The sequence below is a fragment of the Natator depressus genome, chromosome 2 (genome assembly GCF_965152275.1).
Source record: "Natator depressus isolate rNatDep1 chromosome 2, rNatDep2.hap1, whole genome shotgun sequence".
NCBI classification, from domain to species: Eukaryota; Metazoa; Chordata; order Testudines; family Cheloniidae; genus Natator; species Natator depressus.
In genome coordinates this window covers 235,022,940-235,044,368 of record NC_134235.1, presented here as the reverse complement: position 1 = coordinate 235,044,368, position 21,429 = coordinate 235,022,940, and the positions used below count along the sequence as shown (strand labels likewise).

Below are 21,429 nucleotides of genomic sequence, written 5' to 3'. Positions count from 1 at the left end.
TGCAGCCAGTCAAGAAGCTGCCAGAATCAATTAAGACAGGCAGGCTAATCAGGGCACCTGGGTTTAAAAAAGAGCTCACTTCAGTTTGTGGTGTGCGTGCGAGGAGCTGGGAGCAAGAGGCACAAGAAGCTGAGAGTGAGAAGGCATACTACTGGAAGATTGAGAAGTACAAGCATTATCAGACATCAGGAGGAAGGTCCTGTGGTGAGAATAAAGAAGGTGTTGGGAGGAGGCCATGGGGAAGTAGCCCAGGGAGTTGTAGCTGTCACGCAGCTGTTACAGGAGCCACTGTAGACAGCTGCAATCCACAGGGCCCTGGGCTGGAACCAGGAGTAGAGGGCGGCCTGGGTTCCCCCCATCCCTCCATTCCCCCAACTCCCTACTTGGTACCGGAGGAGTTGACCTGGACTGTGGGTTCCACCAGAGGGGAAGAACTCTGGACTGTTCCCCGATCCACTAGGTGGATCAGCAGAGACTGCGGGGATTGTTCTTCTTCCTTTTCCCCATGCTGGCCAGTGATGAGGCTAACTGAGTGAACGGCAGATTTGAGCCACGAAAGTGACCAAACTGAGGGCTGCTGTGAACCTCTGAAGCGAGCAAATCCGCCAATAAGTGCAGGACCCACCAAGGCAGAGGAGGAACTTTGTCACAAGAGGAATTGAGAACCTGCCTTCCAAGAGGAGACCTAAGGAGCTTGGCTTGTTTGGTCTTAAAAAATGAAGGCTGAGGGAAGATATGATTACTCTTTATAAATACATCAGAGGGATAAACACCAGAGAGGAAGAAGAGTTATTTAAAGGCCAACGTTGGCACAAGAACAAATGGATATAAACTGTCTATCAACAAGTTTAGGCTTGAAATCAGATGAAGAGGACTGAAGTTCTAGAACAGCCTTCCACCAGGAGTGGGGGTAAAAACCGAACTTGTTTCAGGACTGAGGTTGGTAAGTTTATGGAGGGGCTGGTATGATGAGGTTGCCTACAATGGCATAGGGCCCATCCGCAATTGCTATTAGCAAATATCTCCCATGGTTGGAGATGGGACACTAGATGAGGAGGCCTCTGAATTACTACAGAGACTCCTTTCCCAGGTGTCTGGGTGGTGACTCTTACCCACGTGCTCAGTGTCTAAGTGACTGCCATATTTAGGATCAGGAAGTATTTTCCCTCCAGGTCATACTAGCAGAGACATTGGGCTGGGGGGGCTTACCTTCCTCTGCAGCATGTGGCCTGGGTCACTGGATGGTTTGAACTCGAATAAATGATGGATTCTCTGTAACTTTAAGCCTTTAAATCAAGATTTGAGAACTTCAGGAGTGGGTAGATGACTTTCTGTTGCCTGCAATGTGCAGTAGGTCAGAGTAGACCAGGGTGGGCAAACTTTTTTGCCCGAGGGTCACATCTGGGTATGGAAATTGTATGGCGGGCCATGAATGCTCATGAAATTGGGGTTGGGGTGTGGGAGGGGGTGAGGGCTCTGGCTTGGGGTGTGGGCTCCGGTGTGTGGCCAGAAATGAGGAGTTCAGAGTGCAGAAGGGTGCTCCAGACTGGGGCAGAGGGGGTGGGGTGTGGGGTGGGGGCTCCAGCTAGTGTCCAGGCTCTGGGGTGGGGCTGGGGATGAGGGGTTTCGGGTGTAGGAGAGTGCTGTGGGCTGAGACCGAGGGGTTCAGAGGGTGGGAGAGGAATCAGGGATGGGGTTGGGGCATGGGGTGAGGGTGAGGGCTCCGGCTGGGGTGCAGGCACTGAGGTGGGGATGGGAATGAGGGATTTGGGGTGCAGGAGGGTGCTCTAGGCTGGGATTGGGGGGGTTGGAGGGTGGGAAGGGGCTCAGGGCAGGGGCAGGGGTTGGGGCATGGGCTCAGGCAGCACTTACCTCAAGCAGCTACCAGAAACAGCAGCATGTCCCCCCTCTGGCTCCTACACAAAGGCGCAGCCAGGAGGCTTTGCTGTGCGCTGCCCCATCTGCAGGTGACTCCCCTGCAGCTCTCATTGGCCGGGAACCATGGCCAATGGGAGCTGTGGGGGCAGTGCCTGGGGTGGGGGCAGCATGCGGAGTGGAACCCCCTGGCTTCCCCTACATATAGGAGCCAAGGGGGGACATGCTGCTGCTTCCGGAAGGATGGGGAGAGGTTCCCAACCCTGCTACCTGGCTGGAGCACCGGAGCAGGGCAAGCCCCAGACCCTGCTCCCCAGTGGGAGCTTGAGTGCCGTATTAAAATGGCTGGATGCAGCCTGCAGGCCGTTGTTTGCCCACCCCGGAGTAGATGATCACGATGGTGCCTTCTGGACTTAGTCTATTAACTTATACTGCAATTTGGAGTGTGGCAAGCCAGGATGTAAATCTACAGTGCATCAGCCTGCTGCGCAGACCCTGCTGCCACACAGTAAGGATTATGTAATACAGAAAATTTAGTGAACAATAGCAGGGTCTACAGCAGGGAGGTGTGTAGATTCACACCCCAGCTTGCCAGCACTAAATCGCCATGAAGACCAGCTCTCAGTTGCATTGAAAATCTGTCAGGTAGGCAGTCAGAAAACTGCCTTCTGAAGTGGGTTTTATTTTTTTTTAAACTCTTGTGGTATAAGAACACTTACTTTACAGTCTGGAAGACCAGGAGTGAGGCTTCTAAAGGGTAACACACACACAAAAACAATGTGTCTCTTTGTCCTCCTCTAGTAGCTAGAGCCCAGAGGTTTATCTACTTGTTACTGCTTATGAGCTAGTGGATCTGGTCCTTTCACTCAAACTGAAGAGACTTATGCTTTTTGATCTACAGGTTTGAAGTACAAACCCTGCAGAAGGCTCCTCCAGGATGCCCTTCCACAAGGCTTCTTTGGTGAAGAAGGTAAAAAGCCTGCACTGCCTATTACAGAGGGTTTGAGGTGTGAAGTCCTTACACATCACATAGCAATCCAGGGTCTGGGCTTCCTCCAGGAAGAACAAACAACAGGGATGTAGGTAGGTTTCCAGGGAAAGGAGAAGTCCTGGCAAAAACTAAGGGCTAGATTATGGATGAGGCTATGGGGCAAAGTAAGATCCACTAATTTGTGACACCTCCCTTGACCTTGGATCCAGGGATGTAAAGAGGTAAATGGGCACTGTACTCCTAGTACTCACCCCTCCAAGCAGGTGGACACGGAGTAGGAAGGGAAGGTTGGAGACTGGGAAGAGCCTTGTTTCTATCTAACGATGAGTAGCCAGTACAGAGAGGGAGAAGTAATCTGTTACTGGTCTGGTCCTGATCTGAAGCAAGCGAGGGAGCAGAGAAAGATCTGTATTTCAAAGGCATGATTCCTTCTGCAAAGCATATGGAAGATTTTGGCATTTTTAAAGAAAATGTAACTCAGTTTACCTACCCACTTTTGTATTGTTGGCTCCTTGGACTCAAAGGGCTAACTCCTGTCCAGAGCTACCCCATGCAGGAGACCAGGAAGAGAGAGAGATCTGAATTAACTCTATCACCCATCATGCTTCACCAGTCATACAACTGTAAAATATTGTCTCCCACCTAGTTGGGCAGACTAGGCAGACACTCTTGGCTTAGGATAAAGGAGGGGATGACCCTTGAGGAGGAAAAGCTAAACAAAGGGCATTTGGTTCTGTTAAAAAGCAGCCCTGAGAAACTGTAAGAGGAGAGATGATGGAAGGGAGCCAGAAGCAGGGGCTGCAGGCATCTGGGCTCTGTTCCCAACCCAAGGCTGCATGGGCTGAGCAGAACCTCCTTAACTAGCAAGGAGAAGCTAAAAGGTAAAGTAAGATTCAGTGTATAGGCCTTCTTTGTGATTTTAACCCGTACCTCTGACTACTGTGTTTCTGTTAACCATAAAATAATACTGTTTTACAAATACTGACCTGTGTTGCTGTTTACTTTTTATTTTTTGTTTGTTTGTTACAAAGCTCCCAAGAAAGGTGACTCCTGCAGTGTGCTACCTAAATTGGCCCCTCTAATGGAACAATCTCAGACAGGGGTGCTGAAGCCTAGGAACCTTGTCTGAGAGTGGCAGTGTTGCAGGATTCTCCTGGAGTGAAGTGAAGCCACAGAGTCTATCACTGGAAAGGATGCACTCACAAGAGATTGCAGAAGGGTTTCAAAGCATACCATACTCTGAAATCCATGACACCTTCTCTGCACTGCTGCTGGGGTGACACACCAATGTACTATTCCTTAAATAGGGCGAGACTGTGCTATTACAATCTAGCTCTAGGTGTGCAACAGCATGCACACGATAGAACAAAAAAAGTTAGGGAAGTTTTAAATTAAAAAAAACAACACTCCAGGCACATAGAGAAGGTCCCTACATCTTCAGCTTGTCATGCAAAGGGATGAAGTGAGACTACAGGCATCCATGGGGCCTTTTTTTTAACAGCCTTGGCTCAAAATTTTCAATGAGGTAAAAAGGCTATGCTTTCCAGAAGGGTCCTAAAGTTCAGCACCACTGAGGGTGAGGATGCACCCCGAAGTGGCACTATATACCAGTACCTCAAAAAAGAAGTGTTTAAAAAAAAACAGGAGAGAAGATGCTATATTTTCTTGTATTTACTTACACTAGATAAACACAAGACATTCTGAAGACATTTTTCTGGTATCAATCAAGAGTTGCTATTTTGAACAACGGACTTATTTTTGCCACTTTGTATGTTTATACTAACCCCTAGCTTTTCTTCCTCTCTCATCTTTTGAAGTTCGTTCTCCATTATCAGTTTTTCTTCTGCTAGCAACTGATACTCATTTTGAATCTTCTGGTATTTCTAAGCACAGACATATTATGTTAGTTAATTACAAGAACAAGATATCCTGATTTCAGTTTGCGTCTTATAATTGAGACTACGAGCTTGTCATGGAGATCACGGAAGTCACAGAGATTGGGGCACGGGAGGGAGTGAGGGCTCTGGGTGGCACTTACCTCGGGGAGCGTCCCCAAAGCAGAGATGTGTACCTGCCTCAGCTCTTAGGCAGAGAGGCAGCCAAGCAGCTCTGCGTGCTGCCCCCTCCTGCAGGCACTGCCCCTGCAGCTCCCATTGGCCTCGGTTCCCAGCCAATTGGAGCTGCTGAGACAGTGCTTAGGGCGGAAGCAACGTGCTGAGCCCCCTGGCCACATCTCCACCTATTAGTCGAGCAAGGGACATGTCGCTGCTTCCAGAGAGCCACGTGGAGCCAGGTAGGGAGCCTCCCAGTCCCTTTAACCCTCTGCAGCACCACCAGGGGTCCCAACGTGGAGCCAGGTAGGGAGACTCCCAACCCTGCCATCCCCCAGCACCGGGCTGCTTCCCCAGAGCACCCGCAGCGCCCCAGGCCATCTTTCCCCCCGCCCCCCAGCACCCAAGATTTAGGGTAAAGTATACAAGTCATGGACAGGTCACAGGCCGTGAATTTTTGTTTACTGCCCGTGACCTGTCCATGATTTTTACTAAAAATACCTGTGACTAAAACGTAGCCTTACTTATAGTTATTTCTGTTATATAAGAAAGAATTGAAATGTCTAAATGTAGAGGGAGAAATACTCCAGGACTCAATCCTGGAAAGTGCTGGGCGCTCTTTGAAATCGGTGGAGGGTACTCAGTACTAGAGCTTGCTAAAACTTGGATATTTTGGTTTTGGTATTTTTGAATCTGCTTTCATCCCAATTTGAAACTAAAGCAAATTTGCCAAAATTTCCTGGAAAACTGGAGATCCCTGAATATTATTTCAGAAACATGAAAATATGGTCTTCCTGAAACAAAATGTGAAATTGACATTTTTGCACAACTTGCATGAAGATTGACAGGCATGCCTATATCACTTAGCTGCTCCAGGAGGCAGATTCCACCAATGCTGGAGCTTGGATTCTTGGGGCTGCTAGGCTCCCTTCTCCAGCTGGGGTTCAGGGAGGGGCAGGGGAGAGGGCAGGCAGATTTGCTGCTGTGGAGCGGTGAGCCTATCAGCCCCTGAGAGTCACAGCTCCAGGCAGGTGTCCCAAGGCTGCTGCCAGGGTGTCAACCCTCAGAGTCCTGGTTCCAGCATGGGCTCTGGCTGACTCCCTATTATGGAGCCTAGCAACCCAAAAGGTCCTGGCTCCAGCCGGGGCTGTTGTCAATGGATCGGGGAGCCTGCCCGCCCCCACGACCCTGGCTCCAGCTTAATGTCCATGGACTGATAGGCAACCTGCCACCGTGAGGGTTTCCAATGGAAAGTTGCCTGTGTTTCAATGAAATTTTCATTGAATCTGTAATAGTAATTGTGAAACATTTCACTATAAGGAATCAGTGTTTTCCAATAAAACTATGTTCTGTTGGAAAAATTCTGACCAGCTCTACTCAGCACTGCTAAGGGAGATATTCAGCACTGTGCAGGTTCAAGCCCTTAATTTTTCCCAGACTTTATTTATTTGAAGTCTTCTATTTCTTGGACTTGTGAATTTACTGTCTAGGCATTCCTGTCAATTTTCAGGGTTTTTTCCCCTTACAGTGGAAGCAAAATAGTTCTGGATTAAATTAGTTCTCTTTTTATAGTAGGCATATAAATATCGTTTAAAATGATTAAAAAATATTTTGTTTAAACAGTTAACCAATTAAAGGGCTGACCAGCCAGCACATCTGGGGCTGATCCGGTCTGCCGGCGTGGCTGGGGCCTGGGCCAATCTGGCTGGCCGGTGTGGCTGGGGCTGAGGCCACTCTGGCTGGTGCAGGGCTGCTAGGATCATTCGGCTGGCTGGCTGGCACAGGGCCGCTGGGGCCAGCTGGCTGGCCCTGGGGTTAACGATTAAGGCGGGTTAACCGGTAAGACTAATGCTTAACTAATGGTTTACATTTTTCATCCCTATTTTATAGTACATTCCTGAAAGTGTAAATGTTAGTCTGAGTCCATTTCTCTTGCAGTTATATCTGATATAGCTGGGTATATGTGACTTTTCTGGTCTTTATTTTGACTCTTTAAAAACCTTTTCCCTTTGCTGAAGCGATGAGGATAAACAGTAATAATTTAATCACTGTCTTCCATAAAACAATGGGGTTTCCATCAAACTATGCTCTAGGAAACTCACAATTTTAACTTTAAAATACAGCATACTTACACCTTCTAGGACATCTTGTTCATTTGAAATTCTGAAAAATAAAGGACAACATCCTTCTGGTTTATATTTTCCATCAGTAAATCTTATTTGAAGACAAGCTGCATGGAATCCAAACCATTATATAATGACGTATCATGAAATACTTAGTCATCTTTGGTTCAAATGAACAAAATGCAATGTAGTATTTGTGGTTAAAGATTGTTTCATGTTTTTAAACCCAGGGTGAATAATGGATTTTAAATCAATATCACTATAACCCCGTATCTCATGTACATAAAGAGTTTCTGTATTTGTTAGAGTTTTCATTGTAAATTATAGATTATTTTTCTAACCCTCTACTTTAGAATAAAAGCAGAGTAGTGCTTTCTCTGATGTCATTAGATATGAGAAGATTACTCATCTTGCGAGTAACTTGTGAGGTTCTTTGAGATGTGTGTCCCTGTGGGTGCTCCACTTCAGGTATTGGGGCATCCCGGCATCTCCAATCAGAGATTTTCAGTAGCAGTGTCTGGTCAGGATGCATGTGCACAGTAGCTGTCTCGCAGTGCCATTGACACTTCATCTCGCACTCATGAGGCCCGACCCCCTTGGGTCCTTCTCTACTGTAGAGTCCTTCCTGTGAACTCCAAAGTAGAGGGTAGTGGAGCACCCACAGGGATAAAAATCTCGAAGAACCTCAGTTACTGCACAAGGTGAGTAACCTTCTCTTCTTCTTCAAGTGCGGTCTCTGTTAGTGCTCCACACCAGGTGACTGTAGAGCAGTGCCCCATTATGGAAGAATGGGTTTTAGAGTTGTCTGTACAGTTGAGGCTAGTACCGTAAGGCTAAGGATTGCATCAGCCTCTGAGCTCTGTGTTATTGCGTAGTCGTTTGTGAAAGTGTGTATAGAAGCCCAAGTGGCAGCGTGACATAGTTCTCTGATTGGAACATTATGTAAAAATGCTGTCGAGGTCGAAACTGATCTCGTTGAATGGGCTCTGATCCCTGTCTATATTTTGGTGTTGGTAACATAAATGGATGCAATTCAAGATCCGTTTCAGTAGTCTTTGTTTCAAAATGGCTGCGCCCTTCGATCGTTCAGTGGTGGAAACGAAGAGTCTCGGCAACTTTTGGTAAGATTTCGTTCTATCTAGGTAGAATGCTAGTACTCTTCTAACATCAAGAGTGTGGAGGGTAGCCTCCTGTGTAGACCCATGCAGCTTAGGGTGAAACGCGGAAGGAGTCGGAATAGGGGCAGGAAGGGGGTGAAACTTTGGGGAAGGGGTTGGAATGGGCACGGGAGGGGGCGGGGCAGGGGTGGAGTCGGGGCAGAGCCGGGTGCAGAGGGGGGCCGAGCATCCACTGGCACCAGTAGAAGTCAGCACCTATGCTCTGAGGACCAGATTTAGGTCCCATGGTGGTGTAGGGTTGTGAACTTCAGGATACATGTTCTGAATGCCTGTGAGAAAGTGCTTCGTAATCAGGTGAGTGAAGGATGAAACACCATCGATCGTGTTATGGAAAGCGGTTATGACTGCGAGGTGTACCCTAAGTGAACAAATGGATAGACTGATTGTTTCAATTGTAATATACTCCAGAATTGAATGAATCAGTGCTGTAAGTGCTGGTATATGGTTGTTATGACACCACATGTAGAACCTCTTCCATTTTGGGAAGTAAGTGGTACGCATGTTAATTTCCTGCTGTTTGGCAACTCCTTTTTAATCAGAGAATCATAGAAGAATTAGTAGGGGAAGCAAAAGTGGGTAGGAACCTGGGAAGCAGTGACCATGAGATGGTCGAGTTCAGGATCCTGACACAAGGAAGAAAGGAGAGCAGCAGAATACGGACCCTGGACTTCAGAAAAGCAGACTTCGACACCCTCAGGGAACTGATGGGCAGGATCTCCTGGGAAAATAACATGAGGAGGAAAGGAGTCCAAGAGAGCTGGCTGTATTTTAAAGAACCCTTATTGAGGTTGCAGGAACAAACCATCCCAATGTGTAAAAAGAATAGTAAATATGGCAGGCAACCAGATTGGCTTAACAGTGAAATCCTTGATGATCTAAAACACAAAAAAGAAGCTTACAAGAAGTGGAAGATTGGACAAATGACCAGGGGAGGAGTATAAAAATATTGCCGGGCATGCAGGAGTGAAATCAGGAAGGCCAAATCACACTTGGAGTCGCAGCTAGCAAGGGATATTAAGAGTAACAAGAAGGGTTTCTTCAGGTATGTTAGCAACAAGAAAAAGCTCAAGGAAAGTGTGGGGCCCTTACTGAATGGGGGCGGCAACCTAGTGACAGAGGATGTGGAAAAAGCTAAAGTACTCAATGCTTTTTTTGCCTCTGTCTTCACGAACAAGGTCAACTCCCAGACTACTGCACTGGGCAGCACAGTATGGGGAGGAGGTGACCAGCCTTCTGTGGAGGAAAAAAAAGTGGTTCGGGACTATTTAGAAAATCTGGATGAGCACAAGTCCATGGGGACGGATGCACTGCATCCAAGGGTGCTAAAGGAGTTGGCGGATATGATTGCAGAGCCATTGGCCATTATCTCTGAAAACTCATGGCGATCGGGGGAGGTCCCGGACGACTGGAAAAAGGCTAATGTAGTGCCCATCTTTAAAAAAAGGGAAGGAGGAGGATCCGGAGAACTACAGGCCAGTCAGCCTCACCGCAGTCCCTGGAAAAATCATGGAGCAGGTCCTCAAGGAATCAATTCTGAAGCACTTAGAAGAGAGGAAAGTGATCAGGAACAGTCAGCATGGATTCACTAAGGGCAAGTCATGCCTGACTAATCTAATTGCCTTCTATGATGAGATAACTGACTCTGTGGATGAGGGGAAAGCGGTGGACGTGTTGTTCCTTGACTTTAGCAAAGCTTTTGACACCTTATCCCACAGTATTCTTGCCAGCAAGTTAAAGAAGTATGGGCTGGATGAATGGACGATAAGGTGGACAGAAAACTGGCTAGATCGTCAGGCTCAACGGGTAGTGATCAATGGCTCCATGTTTAGTTGGCAGCCGGTATCAAGTGGAGTGCCCCAAGGGTTGGTCCTGGGGCCGGTTTTGTTCAATATCTTCATTACTGATCTGGAGGATGGCGTGGATTGCACCCTCAGCAAGTTTGCAGATGACACTAAACTGGGAGGAGAGGTAGATACGCTGGACGGTAGAGATAGGATACAGAGGGACCTAGACAAATTAGAGGATTGGGCCAAAAGAAATCTGATGAGGTTCAACAAGGACAAATGCAGAGTCCTGCACTTAGGACGGAAGAATCCCATGCACTGCTACAGATTAGGGACCGAATGGCTAGGCAGCAGTTCTGCAGAAAAGGACCCAGTGGTTACAGTGGATGAGAAGCTGGATATGAGTCAACAGTGTGCCGTTGTTGCCAAGAAGGCCATTGGCATTTTGGGATGTATAAGTAGGGGCACTGCCAGCAGATCGAGGGACGTGATCGTTCCCCTCTATTCGATATTGGTAAGGCCTCATCTGGAGTACTGTGTCCAGTTTTGGGCTCCACACTACAAGAAGGATGTGGAAAAATTGGAAAGAGTCCAGCGGAGGGCAACAAAAATGATTAGGGGACTGGAACACATGACTTATGAGGAGAGGCTGAGGGAACTGGGAGAGTTTAGTCTGCGGAAGAGAAGAATGAGGGGAGATTTGATAGCTGCTTTCAACTACCTGAAAGGGGGTTCCAAAGAGGATGGATCTAGACTGTTCTCAGTGGTAGCAGATGACAGAACAAGGAGTAATGGTCTCAAGTTGCAGTGGGGGAGGTTTAGGTTGGATATTAGGAAAAACTTTTTCACTAGGAGGGTGGTAAAGCGCTGCAATGGGTTGCCTAGGGAGGTGGTGGAATCTCCTTCTGTCATAAATATAAAGGGAAGGGTAAACACCTTTAAATCTCTCCTGGCCAGAGGAAAAACCCTTTCACCTGTAAAGGGTTAAGAAGCTAAGATAACCTCACTGGCACCTGACCAAAATGACCAATGAGAAGACAAGATACTTTCAAAGCTGGATGGGGGGAACAAAGGGTTCTCTCTCTCTGTGTGATGCTTTTGCCAGGACCAGAGCAGGAATGCAGGTCAGAACTCCTGTAAAGAGTTAGTAAGCAATCTAGTTAGATATGCGTTAGATTTCTGTTTTGTTTAAATGGCTGATAAAATAAGTTGTGCTGAATGGGATGTATATTCCTGTTTTTGTGTCTTTTTGTAACTTAAGGTTTTGCCTAGAGGGATTCTCTGTTTTGAATCTGATTACCCTGTAAGGTATTTACCATCCTGATTTTACAGAGGTGATTCTTCTACTTTTTCTTTAATTAAAATTCTTCTTTTAAGAACCTGATTGCTTTTTCATTGTTCTTAAGATCCAAGGGTTTGAGTCTGTGTTCACCTATGCAAATTGGTGAGGATTTTTATCAAGCCTTCCCCAGGAAAGGGGGTGTAGTGCTTGGGGGGATATTTGGTGGGGGGGAGACGTTTCCAAGTGGGCACTTCCCCTGTTCTTTGTGTAACACTTTGGTGGTGGCAGCATTTAACCTAAGCTGGTAAGAATAAGCTTAGGGGGTCTTTCATGCAGGTCCCCACATCTGTACCCTAGAGTTCAGAGTGGGGAAGGAACCTTGACACCTTCCTTTGAGGTTTTTAAGGTCAGGCTTGACAAAGCCCTGGCTGGGATGATTTAGTTGGGAATTAGTACTACTTTGAGCAGGGGGTTGGACTAGATGACCTCCTGAGGTCCCTTCCAACCTTGATATTCTATGAATACCACGTCTGTCTGGGCCATGTCAGAGCTATCAGTATGACCAGGTCTCTGTTGTTCCATATCTTGTGTATCACTCTGAATATTAATGTGTGGTAAACTCCGGACAAACAGCTACAAAACGTGGGGGGGAGGGGTAGTAATTAGTCCCAGGGGATTAAAAGGCCCCTCCCTATCCACTGAGGAGAGAGAACCACGGGGCAATAAGGTTCAGCTGGAAAAGGGGTTGCTAGGGAACCTATTCGGTTTAGCTGACTCCAACTACTTGGGACCTTTTTAAACCCTCCCCTGGGTGGAAGGAGGGGGAGAGTGAGGGAGCGAGAGGAGCGGGGAAGCTGCCAGTAGGCTGTTTGCAGCAAGACACCAAACCTTCCCTGTAGCGAGGCTGCACTCGCTCCCCAGAAGGGAAGGAAAATAAGCACAAGGGACTGACTGAGGAGAGGAGTAGCAGGACCCTGTGCCACCTATAAGGATTTGCCTTGCCCCAAACCTGCGTCTCCAAGGCTAAAAAGGACTGAGCCTGCTGAGGTGAACAAGGTATTTTGCCACAAATGTTATCAGTGGAAACATGTACAGGAGGAACGAGTTCCATCAGATGAGAAAGGCATCCCCTTGGGATCGTGGTTCTAGTCCTGCTCGCAAGCAAAACCTTGGACATTTGTGGGTTTGTGACGTTGCAACAGATGGATGTGTAATGACCCCCACATGCAGAATATTTGTTGTGTGAGGTCATCGTTCAGTTCCCATTAGTATTGTTGTGAAAACTGTTTGCTCAATTTGTCTGCCGTCGTGTTCTGTTGGCCCAGGAGGTACAACGCGGTATTGTGGGTAATGCATCAGTTCCATAATTTTATGGCTTCTGTGCATAGGGAATGAAATCAAGCTCTTCTCTGCCTGTTTATTTAGAACAAACAAGCTATGTTTTCTGTCCTTCTTACCGATTCACTTCTTATCATTGGTAGGAAATGTTGGCAGATGTATCGAACTTCTCATAATTCAAGTAGATGCATGTATAATAGTGTCTCCACAGGAGACCATTTTCCTTGGATTGTGTGTTGATCTGTGTGTGTGCCCATCCGATCAGTGAAGCACCTGTGATCAGGATGGATGTTGGGTCTTGTTGAAACAGGATCCCTGCACACACATAGCCTGAGTTTCTCCACCATTGTAATGATTGCAGGACTTTTGGTGGTATTGTCAGGATTCTGTTTAGGGTGTGCTTGTATGGTATGTATACTGTGCTCAGCCATCCCTGGAGACAGCGCATGTGCAGTCATGCATGGAGGCTGCAAAGTGTCCTAATAGTTGTAGGCAGGTGTGTACAAAGACCTTTGGGCTCTTTGTGACAACCGATATGAAAGTGGTCATTGTTAGTGATGCTTTGGCTTCTATTGAGTCTAGCTAAGCTCTGATAAATTCTAGTTGTTGAACCAGAACTAGAGTAGATTTCTTCTTGCTTATTTGTAACCCTAGGGTATGGAAAGGTGTCATAGTTAAGGCTATGATTTTTTCATGGAGGTCGCAGAAGTCACAGAATCCGTGACTTCCAGCAACCTCCATGAATTCAGCCCTGTCGGCCAGAAACTGCAGGGTCCCATGCCCACGGGTGCCCCCCACAGTGCTCCCTGCAGCCATGGACAGTGGGGGGCCCCCCACAGCTCCCAGCCACCGCAGGCGATGGGGCCACAGCTGCTGGCCGAAGTGGGGGCTCCCTCCCCGCAGATCCCGGCTGATGCAGATGGCAGGGGGCCCCCCGGAGCTCCCAGTTGCTGCGGGGGGTGGGGACCTGGAAGCTAAAAGCTGACACAGGTGGCAGGGGTACCCCGGACTCTGAGCCACCAAGGGCAGCGGGTCCTCCAGAGTTCTGAGCTGCCATGGGCGCCAGGGGTCCTTCAAAGCTCCCAGCCACTGCATGTGGCAGGGGTACCCCAGAGCTCTGAGCCAGGGAACCCTGGAGCTCCAAGCCCACACAGGCAGTGGGGGCCACCAGAGCTTGGAGCAGTCCCCACAGTTGCTCAACCTCTGCAGGCAGTGTGGGACCCCACAGCTGGGCTCCCCATTTTGTCAGGGATATTTTTAGTAAAAGTTAGGAACAGGTCACAGGCTTATGTGAATTTTTCTTTATTGCCCGTAACCTGTCCGTGACTTTTACTAAAAATATCCATGATAAAATCTTAGCCTTAGTTATAGTCCTCTGTGTGAAGTTTATTGTTTCTGCTTGAGTGCGACCCTTCAGTAGACAATTGTCCAAGTATGGAAATATCATTAATCCCGATCTGCATAGCTGTGCTGCTATTATGGCCAGTGTTCTGGTAAAGACGCTTTGAAACATCGAGAGTCCGAATGGTAACACCCTGTATTGGAAGTGGTCTCTCCCTACTGTGAACCGTACGAATTGTCTGTGTGCGGGGTGTATAGTGATATGAAAATATGCATCTTGGACGACAACGGCTGAAAACCAGTCCCCTTATTACAGCACTGAAATTACTGATGTCAGCATGACCATTCTGAATTTGTGGGTATGTGTAAATTTTTTGAGTGTTCTGAGATCTAGAATGGGTCTCCATCCTCCATTTTTCTTTTGAGTTAAGAAATCATGGGAGTAGAACCCCTTCCCCCGTGTTGTACTGGAACATGTTCCATGGCACCTAGCTGTACAAGATGGTTTACTTCTTGTCATAGAAGATGCTTGTGAGAGTTTCCCTGAAGAGGGACAGGGAAGGGGGATGGGTAGGTGGGATGGAGGTGAATGGGATGGTATAGCTCAATCTTATTATCTCCAGTACCCAGTGAAGGCTCATGCTGGGTAGAATGGTCATAAATCGATGACCAAACATTTGGATATTTTGTAAATGTTGCGCTTGATGTTGGGGGAGGTTGGTTAGACTCTCGACCAAAGCTTCAAAATTGTGTCTTGGTGGATGGTGCCTGCGACACTGTTGATTGAGACTGAGGTGGTTGACATCTCTGGGATCGGTGTCAAGGTCTCGATTTGTCGAAAGGTCTCTGTGGGCGCTGTGCTGTGTTGTCCCATTTACGAAGGTATGGTTGATACCTCCTACTTCTGTTAGGGGACATATAGATGTCCAGAGTTCGGAGTGTCACTTGAGAGTCCTTCATTTAGTGTAGGACTTTGTCCATCTTAGTGGAGAATAATTTTTCTCTGTTAAAGGGGAGGTCCTCAACTTTAGTTTGGAGGTCCCTTGGAATTCCAGAGGATTGTAACCACAAGGCCCTCCATATGACTATAGCCGTAGCCGTCATACAAGCAGCCATGTCCGTGACGTCAAGGGACACTTGTAACGCTGTCCTTGTTACAAGTTGTCCTTCAGTCAAGATAGATTGGAATTGCTCCCTTTTGTCTTCTGGGATGTTTGTGGGGAATTCGTTGAGTTTCTGGTAATCATCATGGTTGTACTTTGCAAGTACGGCAGTATAGTTGGCTATGCGAAACTGGAGGGTTTGCTCATGAATAGACTTTGTGACCAAACAAATCTAGTCTCTTAGGGCTTGTCTACACTGCAATTTACAGTGCTGTAACTTTCTCACTCAGCACTGGTAGCTATGCCCCTCGTGGAGGTGGGGTTTTATTAGAGTCGTGACCACACAAGGCACATTAAAGCGCTTTAGCATTGCTAGTGTAGACTTAGAGTCTTTGTCATGTGGTGTGGTTTTATACTGGGGTTGTTTCCCTCATTGGTTCATTGCATCCACCACCAAGGAGTTCGGTTGTGGATGCAAGAAGAGGAAGTCCATGCCTTTATTGAGCACATATTATTTTCTGTCAGCTCTTTTGCATGTTGGAGGTATGGTGGCTGGTGTTTGCCATACTGTTTCTGCCAGCTCCATCATGGCGTCATTTACTGGCAGTGCTATCTTTGTCGTGGAAGCCAGCTGTAGGATTTTCAAGAACTGATGTTGGTTTTCAGCCACCTCTTTGAGAGGGATATTCTGGCTTTGTGCCACTTGTTTGAATAAGTCTTGGAATTGTTTTGAATCATCTGCAACGGTGGGCAGAGGGGGCATTACCACCTCATCTGGAGATGAAGATGAGTTGTGGGCTGGTGAGAAGTCATGAGTATTGGAACCATCCAATTCCTCTACGGAATCCTCAGGTGCCTCCGAGGGCTCTGTTGTTGTTGCTGCAGGAGGGCATACCTGTCGCCTTTGTGAGGTGTGAGGTCTGTGGATCTGAGACTTGTAGACCGCCATAGGTCCCAATGTGCCCACTGCATTGAGAATGGCATGGGGGGGGGGCACATCCATGGGTTATCTAGCCATGGGGGTATGTCTCTGTTAAGATGGTCCTGGCACTCGCATGCAATGCCAGTGGCCCGGTGCCTGATGGGGAGGAATGCCTGGAGCAGAAGACTGCCGCCTCCAGGTCGTCTTCCTCGTCTCTGGAAAACTGTAGAGCAGTCAGTGAATCTGGCTGTTCTGGTGCCGTCGGTACCAAGGAACCATCGGTGACAAGTATAGGAGAATCTGGAGTGGAAGATACTGCCTTGTCTGTTGGTTGAGTGAAGATGCATGGTGCTGTGGGTGCTGGTGCTGTGCTTTTCTGTGCCGACGCCTGGGAAGTCAGTCCTGTCGGCGCCACTCTTTTGTGTGCGTTTTAGGTCGTTCGGGCAACAGCTCCATAGTAGTTGGCACTAGTGGAGGTGGCATTGCAATCGGCGATGCTTTTGGCATCGTGTCCTTCCTGGAAGCATTCAGTGTCTGGGAGAAGGAGGCTGGTTTGTGCCTACTACTCAACTCCTTGTCTCTGCCGGCAGAGGTCGCTGTATGGACGGTGCCGGATGTGCCTGGAGCAGCAAATGTGCTCACCCTGCTGGCCAACAGCATCAAGGATAGCAATCTCACCAGAGACCGTTTTCTCTTTAATGGTTCTCCATGTGCTGCAGATGTCTCCGTCCTCCTGGATTTTCTGGAGGAAAGGGTACTCACTCTGTCCAGGGAGGAGGCACCTGGAGAGTCCCCCGGAGAGTCCCCCAATGGGGTTTTTCCTGGATCAGAAGGTGGCATTAGGGATTTCTCATTAAGAATCATTTTGAGTCAGAAATCTCTATCCCTTCTCACTCTGGCTTTGAGGTTGCTGCAGTAGGCACATTTTTGAGGAATGTGTGCCTCCCCTAAGTAACGGACACACTGTGAGTGCCCATCAGAGATAGGTATAGTGTCCTTACACAAAGTGCATCTTTTAAAACCAGGAGAGCCTGGCATTTCCATTTTCTATCTCTCTCTCTCTTTTTTCTTTTTTTTAAGTGGTTCAACTTAAGAGGAAAAACTGAGGGGTTTATCCCTGAGGTTTTTTTGGTTTTTGTTTTTTTTTTTTTAGAGAAAAGTCTAATTAATTTAAAATGGAAACCTAAGACTAATGATGAACAGTCTAAGTACTAATAACTAAAACTTAACAAACAACTATTTCTAACTCTTTTCTAGGTTTTTCCAACACTGCCATTGGAGCTCCGTCTGCAGCCAAGGACGGCTGAGAAGGAACTGACGGGGTCAGGTCGCACGAGCACTAGATGAAGCGCCAATGGCGCTGCGAGACAGCTATTGTGCACACGCATCCTGACCAGGCACTGCTACCGAAAATCTCCGATCAGCGGCACTGGGACGCACCAACACCTGAAGTGGAGCACCCATAGGGACAGCACTCGAAGAAGAAACAGAAAATTGCATTTTAATTTTTTTAGAATTTGATTCAAATCAGAAAATACTATCAGAATAATTTTTCTTTTAGTTGCTGGGATTAACTATTCTTTACGCTCATCTTTTTGTAAAACTAGATTTTAAAAATTGAGAATGCAGCTCTTTTAAACTTAAAAGTTTGAACAATTGAACTTGACTGGATTAATTGAAAAGTATATTCAACAGCAAATAACAAAGTGAAAGATACAATAATGTTTGCAAGTAGCAAACACTATAGTTAAGGTAGTTTAAATTGATTTCCTACACTCAATTTTCTGAAAATCTTCTTCTTCCAGACTGATGTCTGAGCATGCATTCACAGTATAGTATACAGGTACTTTTAAAAACAGGTGAAACAGAAGCCAGGTTTTGTCTACTTGCTGCATCTTTATCTGGACTGCTCACCTTTACAACCCCTTATTCTACTCCAACTCACCTCTCCCAATAGTGTTTTCTAAAATTAAATGGGATCATTAGATCAGACATTTATTGTTCATTCACACTTCTGTACTCTAAGAATCAGCACCTCAGAACACATTCCAGGTCATATTTTTGAAATAACAGCCAGGTTTTGCAAGTATAGAAGCCAAATACTCCCACTCTCATTCCGGGCCTTTCTATGCCAGATGTAGGCAGGAAATAAAGTTTTATTCAAGATGCCCTGGAGGAGTGAACTCCCAAGGAATAATACAATAGGCTTGAAAGTCTAATATAGTCTGAATACAGTCTCTAGCCCTACATACAGTTCAACCCCAGGTCCTTTAGATCAAGGTCCTGTTGGCTTGGAGTGCAGACCAAATACATTTCTCGCTGGAAGCAAGGGCCCTTCCCAAAGCCCCAGTACTGCCTATATTAAAGCCTGCTTTCCTAAACAGGCCCAGCTGTTAATTACTCACTATAGGAGTGACCGCTTGTTACATTCCCTTTCAGATAAGATTAGAGGAAACTTGAATTAAAGCTTATAAAAAATTAATTTATAATTTTTTCAGTCAAAAAGGGACAATTTTTTCAGTGTCCCTTTTTCTAACCAGTTCTATCCATAACCACCTCCTCCCCTTAAAGGAGAACAGGGTTCATAAATTCACCACTACCTTTTAAATATAGTTTTTCCAACTGACTTAAAACTCTAACTTCCTATTGACCTATGACCCTATCTTATTTCTAAAATCTGATATTTAAATCTTTTTGCTCAGCAAGATATTAGTAATATTACATGGTACAATACTTGACAAAGTTGTAATGCTTATTAGATTGAAATATGCTAGAGGGCAAGTAGGAGAGCACAAATAATGGGGTTATTAGGTGTTGTTATAAGGAAAGGCCTGTTTTATACGTGTGAGGACTAGTGTGAATGGCTTATGCTAAGGCTTGATTTTAAAATGAACCAAATAAGGCCCAAGGGTTTAACCCAGCACTCTCAAGTTGAGAGTTAGACAAGTGACTGCAGAAGAATAGGTGAACAACATAATTGCAGAAGTAATTAGGAAATAAGGGCAGGGGGGCGGGTTCCAGCAATATTGTAACTTAGCAGTTAGACTGCACTGACTTATAAGATTTATTAAGAAATTGATTGATGCAAATTGCTTCAATCATGATCAGAAGCAAAGTTATGGACATCCAGAATGCCACATATTGATAATGGGCAAGTACAAATTTTATTCTGGTCATGGATAATGGACAAGAATTTATTCATCTTGTGCAGTAACGGTTCTTTGAGATGGGTCCCCCTGTGAGTGATCTGTTTGGATATAGATATTTAGGCCTGTCTGTAAAGGCCTATACTCTAATTTAGGTGTATTCTTATCACTTAGCTAGTAATAGAGTATAAAAGAAAGAATCAGAATCACTGTCTGCCGGTGTAAGGGCCTTCTCTTAGGTCACGTCTACACTACCCGCCGGAGGAGTGGTGGGTGAAATTCTGTGGCCTGCGTTGTGCAGGAGGTCAGACTAGATGATCATAATGGTCCCTTCTGACGTAAATATCTATGAATCTATGAATCAGTGGGTAGTGATCAACCTATTGGGGATCAATTTATTGCGTCTAGTGTAGATGCGATAAATCGATCCCCGATCATTCTGCCGTCGACTCCGGAACTCCACCAGGGCAAGAAGTTGAAGCAGAGTCGACAGGGGAGCGGCGGCCACCGATCCCGCGCCGCGAGGATGCGAAGTAAGTGATTCTAAGTCAATCTAAGATATGTCAACTTCAGCTATGCTATTCTCGTAGCTGAAGTTCAGTATCTTAGATCGATCCCCTACCCAGTGTAGACCAGGCCTTACTGTGACAGTCTGAGGCCCTGTTCTTAGACTAAGGCCTTTGGCTAAGCAGCAGAGGCAACCATAAGCTGGGAAGCGAACGGTCACATCCTTACATTCCAAGCTAGTCACATTGAAATAAGGTGCTATTGGGCTGTTAGGAATACAATCCTGTCCTGATAATGCCTATCACCTCCAGAGAAAGGGAAGTCCTCGAAAATGTAAAAGGAAACTTAGTTTGATAGCATCCTGTCTGGCAAGAACTCACTTATCAATAGCTGGGATGTGAAATCCTCATTTCTGTGTTTTTCTGTCATTGTAGTCCCCATTTCCCTATTGTTGGTCTGAATAATCTCTGTCTGGTTCTGTGATTGTTTCTGTCTGCTGTATAATTAATTTTGCTGGGTGTAAACTAATTAAGGTGGTGAAATAAAATTGATTAAATAATCATGTTACAATATGTTACGATTGGTTTGTTAAATTTCAGTAAAATATTTGGTTAAGGTATAGCTAAGCAAAACTCAAGTTTTACTATATAGTCTGCAGACAATCAGGAAGTTGGGGGTGGGGTGGGGAAATTGGAATCATGTTTTGCTAAGGGGGGGAATGGGAACAGGGACACAGGTAAGGCTCTGGTGTCAGAGCTGGGAAGGGGGACACCAAGGAAAGAAACTGGAATCATGCTTGCTGGAAGTTCACCCCAATAAACATCCAATTGTTTGCACCTTTGGACTTCGGGTATTGTTGCTATCTGTTCATGCGAGAAGGACCAGGTAAGTAAGCGGGTGAAGGAATAAGCCCTCTAACATGATCCACTCTAGGTGTGCTTGCATCCCTGCACCACTGATCAGAGAACTTTGGTAGCAGTGTCCATTAGACCCGCATATGTGCTGTCTCTCCTTGTGGCCCCCACAAGACTAAGCAGCACATGCAGGCTAACCCACTTCAGTTCCTTCTCTACCACAGAGTCATTGACAAGAATTCTGAAGTAGAGGGGAGGAAGGTGGATTGTGGGACGCATAGGGACACACATGTTGAAGAACTATTGTTACTGCACAAGGTAAGTGTAGTGGGGCAGTTGCCCCCCTTTGGCAGACAAAGGGTTAACAGCAGCCCTTGGAGAGCAGCCAATCAGAGAAGACTTAGAAGCAGCCAATCAGGGCCAGGCTGGGCCCTACATAAAGGCTGCAAAGCAGAAGAGACAGGGGTCTCTCCCTGACAAGCAAGGGAAGAGGACTGGCTCCCAGGGATAGCACCTTAAATAAAGCAGCATTGGGCAGGCTCAGGGGAGCAGAGGAAAAGCTCCAGGCTGATACCTGCCAGTCTGAGACCCCTGAAAGAAAGGGCCAAGAAGGTGCAAGGCCAAAAGGAAGTGGCCCAGGGAGTGCAAGCAGTAGAGGGGAGAGAAGGAGAGCAGGACATGGCTGCCATCAGAGGGTCCCTGGGTCAGAACTCAGACTAGTGGGTGGGCCTGGGTCCCGCCCTTGCTCCTTACACTGCACCTGGCCATGGAGGAGTATGGCCCGATACAGACTGTGGCTTGCCCCTGAGGCAAGGGGCTAGACTTTGGGGCTGCAGTTGGCCTTGAGGGCAGGTGCAGACTGAGGACTGCTGACACCCCCGGAATGGGGGAGAACAGAGCAGGGGCACAGCTGGAGGGCTGTGTCCAGAAGAGG

At 46.8% G+C, this 21,429-nt stretch overlaps 1 long non-coding RNA gene across 1 annotated transcript; it reads left to right on the top strand.

Moving 5' to 3' along the window:
* Nucleotides 1-526: 526 nt before the first annotated feature.
* On the top strand, nucleotides 527-17,444 carry LOC141981775 (uncharacterized). Its single transcript, XR_012637910.1, has 3 exons — nucleotides 527-943; nucleotides 2,777-2,845; nucleotides 17,246-17,444. It is a non-coding gene; the product is annotated as an uncharacterized LOC141981775 (long non-coding RNA).
* Nucleotides 17,445-21,429: the final 3,985 nt, after the last annotated feature.